Source organism: Seriola dumerili, unplaced genomic scaffold (assembly GCF_002260705.1).
Source record: "Seriola dumerili isolate Sdu_G_001 unplaced genomic scaffold, Sdu_1.0 BDQW01000276.1, whole genome shotgun sequence".
In the NCBI taxonomy this organism is placed as follows: domain Eukaryota; kingdom Metazoa; phylum Chordata; class Actinopteri; order Carangiformes; family Carangidae; genus Seriola; species Seriola dumerili.
Genome location: NW_019174531.1, coordinates 1,386,353 through 1,393,874, shown reverse-complemented (window position 1 = coordinate 1,393,874; position 7,522 = coordinate 1,386,353).

Here is a 7,522-nt window from a genome sequence, read left to right as displayed (position 1 = left end):
TCATAATGTCATTGTACAAAGAGTAAAATGAAGTAGAACCTCAGCATTCAAGAAAATGTCTGAGATAAAGTGTAAAGCCCATTAAAAGACATTGCAATAATATTTTGTCCCATCATTATCCAGCACCACACAACTTAAATTTGAAATGACAGCCGTAGGCAGGGAGTGCAGTTCTAAGTACTTTATTCAATTTCACAAAGTTAACAGGATAGATCGCTTCCAGGAAGAGGTCAGGAACCTGAGAAAAGAAACACTGTTAAGTGTGGAATTCATTACACTGACATGCAAGAAAATTGATTTTAAAGAAGAGAAACTTTTGCAAAGATGCTCTTCCAGCTTGATGAAAGCAGTCAAGAAATCTTAGAAACAGGTAAAAACATACTTACAGAAAGCATATCCAAAGTCAAACATGGGAGTGATGAAGATACCAGGACCAGGGGTTTTAAATATAGCCCCAATACCTCAGAGAGCCGTAAGATCTTGGCTGAATTTCAGAGTTGGTGGACTTCTCTATCGAGTCATAAACATCACCGTCCTGGGAAGAATGAGAGTCCAACATTCCAGCTTTGCGTTTGGTCATGCCAAAGCTTGGCTGCTCTGGCCTGGCCTGGAGATGAAGCTGAGGCTTGCTCGGGTAGCTGGGCTGCTGGGGCTGAGCAGGATAGCTGGGCTGAGGCTTGCCCGGGTAACTGGGCTGCTGGGGCCTCAGCTGGGGCTTGGAAGGGTAGCTGGGCTGCTGGGGCTTGGAAGAGTAGCTGGGCTGAGCAGGGTAGCTGGGCTGCTGGGGCCTCAGCTGGGGCTGAGAAGGGTAGTGGGACTGCTGGGGCTTGGAAGGGTAGCTGGGCTGCTGGGGCTTGGAAGGGTAGCTGGGCTGAGAAGGGTAGCTGGGCTGCTGGGGCCTTGGCTGGTGCTTGCCTGGGTAGCTGGGCTGCTGGGGCCTGGAAGGGTAGCTGGGCTGCTGGGGCTGAGCAGGGTAGCTGGGCTGAGGCTTGCCCGGGTAACTGGGCTGCTGGGGCCTCAGCTGAGGCTTGCTCGGGTAGCTGGGCTGCTGGGGCCGAGCAGGGTAGCTGGGCTGAGGCTTGCCCGGGTAACTGGGCTGCTGGGGCCTCAGCTGGGGCTTGGAAGGGTAGCTGGGCTGAGCAGGGTAGCTGGGCTGCTGGGGCCTTGGCTGGTGCTTGCCTGGGTAGCTGGGCTGCTGGGGCCTGGAAGGGTAGCTGGGCTGCTGGGGCCTCAGCTGGGGCTGGGGCTGAGCAGGGTAGCTGGGCTGCTGGGGCTTGCCCGGGTAGCTGGGCTGCTGGGGCTTGCCCGGGTAGCTGGGCTGCTGGGTCCTCGGCTGGGGCTTTCCTGGGTAGCTGGGCTGAGCAGGGTAGCGGGGCTTTTGGGGCCTCGGCTGGGGCTTGCCCGGGTAGCTGGGCGGCTGGGGCTTGCCCGGGTAGCTGGGCGGCTGGGGCTTGCCCGGGTAGCTGGGCGGCTGGGGCTTGCCCGGGTAGCTGGGCGGCTGGGGCTTGCCCGGGTAGCTGGGCGGCTGGGGCTTGCCCGGGTAGCTGGGCGGCTGGGGCTTGCCCGGGTAGCTGGGCGGCTGGGGCTTGCCCGGGTAGCTGGGCTGCTGGGGCCTCCGCTGGGGCTTTCCTGGGTAGCTGGGCTGCTGGGGCCTCAGCTGGGGCTGGGGCTGAGCAGGGTAGCTGGGCTGCTGGGGCTTGGCAGGGTAGCTGGGCTGCTGGGGCTGGGGTTGAGCAGGGTAGCTGGGCTGCTGGGGCTGGGGTTGAGCAGGGTAGCTGGGCTGCTGGGGCTGGGGTTGGGGCTGAGCAGGGTAGTTGGGTTTCTGCGGCCTGGTCTCAGATTGGTGACCTGAAGCCATCTCAATTCCATAACTTGAAGCGATACCTGATTCAAATCTGTTTCCAGTCTGTGGAGATGCAACATCCCACATGCCAGCTTTGGTCTGGAGTACACCTTTTGCATTAAGTTGTGTTTTGAAATGTGGCTGCTGTGGGTTATCTCTGGGTTTTGAACGCCTGTAAGTAGACACACTTCCGTCTGGACTGTATCCATCTACTTGCCTACCATAAGACCCACTATAACCTCCAGCACCAGCAGGCTTCAGGTTGTCAAATGAATCTGTGTTGGGATAACTGGGTCCAGAGCTGCCTATAAAACCTCCAGGCTGTGCAGGGCTCTCATATTTTGGAGAGGCTGAACCAGGTTTGTGGCTGCCTGAAAAGCCTTCAGCCTGGTCAAAGTAAGGTTTAATCATACTGGACCCTCCACTTCTGTAGCTCAGTGCTAAAAAGGGAAGACATTTTAATGGTCAGTCAAGTGAAGAAGTTACTACAACTGGAACTGCAGTTTGTGTAGAATGAGCTCTTACCCTTTGCATGTGGCCCAAAGGCTAATAGTGAGAGCAAGAACACCCTGGAAGATGGAGAGGATCATGATTGAACAAAAGAAACCCAAGCAATTAACAAAAGTGCCAAAAAACAAACAAAACACTTACTTAAAATACTTACCTCACACAAAATCCAGAGGCCATTTTCCAAACCTGAAGCCAAACAACATGCAACGCTTGTGCAGCTTGTAGGATGCCAAAAACCCCAGAAGCTTTAGTTTCAGCTTTGTAACTGCTGCAATCACAGCAGCCTTCTTTATATGTTGGTACCTGAGTCCACCAGTCACGTCTCACACTGATTAAATAATTGGAATCAGGTTTGAAGCATCAGTAGAGACCTCTCTGACAACCTGGGCAGGTGTTTGCACTTAAGCTTATTGGCTACATTTCATTTAAGTACCACTCAGTAGTAACTGGACTAATCACAACGTTGTAATGGATCCGTAAAACCAGAAGGAGGCAGTAATGTAACATAATAGATGCCAACTGCCATAAAACCCAAACAGAAGGAAGAAGAAGAACCTGTCAGTTTGTAGGCCTGTTTCAAGGGTTGCTTCACCCACATTACGAAGAACTGACAGTCCTACTGTTCTCTAGCCATGTGGAGAGTTTTGGTGTTATCTTTTGAGGTCTGAGATTTCTGCTGCTACCCACATATAACAGAGGTTACATTTGATTTTGTCTGTGGCACACAATAAATTAACAATTAGTTCTAAAACAAATGCTAGCATATTAAAAGGCAACATCTCTGACTGGATAAATCACAGAACTTCCTGTCCTACAGTAAATGGAACATTTGTTCCAGAGTTGGGGGACTTGAGTCACATGACTTTACTCAAGTCAGACTTAAATCACAGGAATTGACACTTGCTTGATTAACAATGATAAAAGTTTTACTTGGTTTTCATAATTTGAGAGTTGACTTAGACTTCACTCAAAAGACAAGAATATTTGCATCTTTATGCCTCTGTGCCGGCGGCAGCCAAAGCTGGTGGCATATTGTTTTCAGGTTGTCCGTCCATCTCGTTATCATGGACACGATATCTCAGAAACGTCTTGACAGAACTTCCTTAAATTTGGCACAAACATTCACTAGTAAGACATTCAGTTGTACAAATGTTTATCAAGACTCAAGTACAAACTGATTACACTGTGTCGGCTGAAGATCAAAGTTCAAAGGTCAAGGACAAAGTGACCTCACAAAACACGGTTTTGGTCTTGTGAATACATTATTTCAGTAATGCCTTAAAGGACCATCTTCAAATTTGGCACAAAAGTCCACTTAGACTCAAGGATGGACTAATAAGATTTTGGGGGTCAAAGGTCAAGGGTGTGGTGACTTCACAAAACAGTTTTGACATGTGTTGAGGGCTAGGGTCTTAGAAAATGAAAAATCATCCATTAAACACATGACAGAAACTACTGAATCTTAGCTGTTATTTTATATTTTTCATCTAAAAAAGGAATGTTACGCTGCACAAATACAACAACAATGGCAGCCCATTTCAGTATTAACTAATTCAAACTAATCTACCATAAAACTCAACTGAAGAAATTTGGTGTGGGGTGAGCAAGTGTTTTACAAGCTGCCTGTCTTTTCGTTAATTTTTGTTAAAATTCAAGCAGATGTTTACCCTCTTTCGCAGCTTCTTACTGACCTAGTGTCATATTCTAATAAGCTGCTATTTGCAAGACGTCTCGGCTCCTTTTCATGATTTATACAGTGAACCAAGGAAAAATACAACCCTTGGACCTGGCCATGTTGATACTTAACTCCACCACCTCAGCCTTATATGTGCAGTGTATTAAGGCCTCAAATCTAAAGACAAAGCATCCTTACTGACAAGCAGCTGCTTGCTGAACTGCAAGCAGCCTTCAGCTGTGAATTTCAGCCCATGTTAGAGATTCACCATCTTGACTCTTGATGTACATCCTCTGCAATTTTCCTGAGCATGACCCCACACACCACAAATGCCATCTCTCCAGTTGGTTTTAGTCCCCATTCATGCAGCCTAGAAAGCATGAAACTGCAATCTCTGGAGATGTATACACATACCACCTTTGTTCTTTTGAACAAAGAACCAACATGAACCAACTTAAGGTTGCATTACAAACTAAAGTCAGATGGCTCAAATTTGGAATCCTTCATATTTCCAGTGTCAGATTAATTGTGTGTTGTCTAATGAACAATGAGAGACAAAAGGTCAAACAGGACAGGTTAAGTGCAGAGGAATCCCAGTTTAACCTTCCTCTAGTGTTAGGGTCGGCACCGACCCGTTTTTAGGTTTTAAATGCATAAAAGTACTTCATAAATTTGCTTATTGCATCAAGACTTTTTGACTTTGTCAGGAACTTCTATTTAAACAAAATAAAATAAAAAAAAAACAATTTTACTAAATTATAAAATGCTCTGGTGAAAGTTATGACCTTTGAGTTGTTAGGGTCAGTTTCGACCCAGTTATAATATAAAATTATAAAACAATAATAAGTGCCAAAACTGAAATCATAAACACACTATCAGCCAACAGCCTACAGCCAGCTCTTCCTTCAACCACTTGAGCTTCAGTTGGGGGCTCCTCTCTTTGCCTGTTTGACAAAACAAACAAAGACGGACATGTCCAGGCACGTAAGGCCAATTCAGTTTAGAGTTGGTGACTTGCAGAGTACACATCTCCAGTTTATAGCATGCAACAATGAGAAGAAGATTTAATGTAAGCCAAGCTCTGGATCATATCTTTGCTGACAGTGAGGCAGAGGACACACAGCAGCATAGCGATACAGATGAGCAGGTTTATGAGGAGGAAGATGATGTGGAGTATCAACCTGAAGACACAGACACATCTGATCAGTCTGATGAGGAGGTCACCGGTGCTGAAGCTGCTCTCGCTCCTGCTGAAACACTCATATTCAAAAGGGGCAACATCTGTTGGAGCTCAGTACCTCCTGACATACATGGCAGTGCAGCTGCTGCCACTGTCATCAAAATGACCCCTGGGATCACAAGATTTGCTGTGACGAGAGTAAGTGACATCAAGACATGTTTTGATCTGTTTATGCCATTGTCACTAAAAATAGTCATCATTGCTATGACAAACCTTGAAGGAAAAAAAGTCCATGGGAACGTGTGGAATGACATTGATGAGGAATACCTGGATGCCTACATTGGTGTTCTTCTCCTTGCTGGAGTGTATAGATCCAGCAATGAGGCCACTGATAGTCTCTGGGACGCGTCAACAGGCAGGAATATTTTCCAGGCAACAATGTTACTTCAGACCTTTCGAATGATATCAAGAGTCCTCAGATTTGACAACAGAGACACCAGAGCAAAATCTGACAAGCTTGCTCCCCTCAAGGATGTCAGGGAGAGATGGGTGCAGCTCCTTCCACTGATGTTGAACCCAGGGCCAGAGGTGACAGTAGATGAACGTTTTCTCCCTTTCCGTGGAAAATGCCCCTTCCGTCAATACATGCCCAGTAAGCCAGACAAATATGGCATTAAAACCTGGGCAGCCTGTGATGCAAAAACCAGCTATGCATGGAATCTACAGATTTACACAGGCAAATCTGCAAGCGGCATCCCTGAAAAAAACCAAGGAAAATGTGTAGTCCTCGATATGACTACTGGACTGCAAGGTCACAACATCACTTGTGACAATTCTTTTACCAGCTATGACCTTGGACAAGAACTTCTCAGGAGGAAACTCACCATGGTGGGCACAGTAAAAAAAATAAACCTGAGCTGCTCGCTGAAATGTTGCAGGTGAAGGACAGGGCTCCACTTTCCTCAAAGTTTGTTTTTACAGACACCACCACTGCTGTTTCATACTGTCCAAAAAAACAACGGAATGTGATACTGATGTTCATTCTTCACAAAGATGCAGCTGTGTCATCAGGAAGTGTCAAAAAGCCCATAATCATCCTGGACTATAACAAAAACAAAGGAGGAGTGGACAACCTGGACAAGCTGACTACCACCTACACTTGCCAGCGAATGACCAGGAGATGGCCAGTGGTTGTGTTTTACAACATCTTCAATGTATCTGCATACAATGCATTTGTGTTGTGGACCCACATTCACCAAGGGTGGAACTCAACCAAAAAAAACAAGCGGAGAATGTTTCTTGAGGAGCTAGGAAGTTCCCTTGTCAAGGCACACATTGAGCAGAGGGAACGGGTACCCCGAGACCCAGCCGCTGCAGCCTTGGTCAGCAAGAGCTCACCAAGCACTCCATCCACGCCCACAGCAACACGAAGAGCATCAGTGCCAGCATCCTCCTCAGCCAGCCCTGCCTCAACATCAACCACAACAGCCCCAGTGAGACCACCTGATTCTAAAAGAAAGAGGTGTCAGGTCTGCACTAGCAATAAGGACAGAAAGACAAACATTGTGCTTCACCTGCAAAAAATCTCTGCAAAGAACACACTAAAAGTGTCACTTTTTGCCACACATGCATCTAAACACACACGCATGTTCTTGCAGAGAGACTTTTTATGAACCTAGTACAAACGTATTGTGCCTCTACTGCAAAAAAATAGCTCTGCAAAGAACACAAGTGTCACTTTTTGCCAACCATGCATCTAAAAATACAAATGTTCTTGCAGAGTTTTTAAATGGAACTAGTACTAGATTTCTGTTGGTTTGATTTGCTTGATTGGTTGTTTGACCTTGCAAATCTACATTTTATTAAGTAGTTCTGCTTTTCATTTTGTATTTAAGTTCTATTTTTGGAAGAAAAAAAAAAACAAAAAAAAACAAAAAAAAAAAACACATTTTGGCCTTTCTTGAAGTAAAATATATATATATATATATATAGGTCAAAATTGACCCATAACACCATAGATGTTACTATAGTTAAATAGTAAAATAGTAACATCTGAGATGTGTTCTAATACCCCTCAGTAATAGTCAGGTAACAACCTTTAATTTATTTATATTATTCTCGAGGTTCATTTGACTTAAAATATATATACTGAAAATGAGGGGTATGCTGTCAAAAGGCCCAGGGGGCCACAACATAATTAAAACCAATCTTTTCATGGATAAGGAAGCCTTACATGGAATGCTCGGCTCACCTACGAGTAATAGTTCACAGGTAAACATCACAAACCTGTTTTATTTATTCTATATTATTCTCT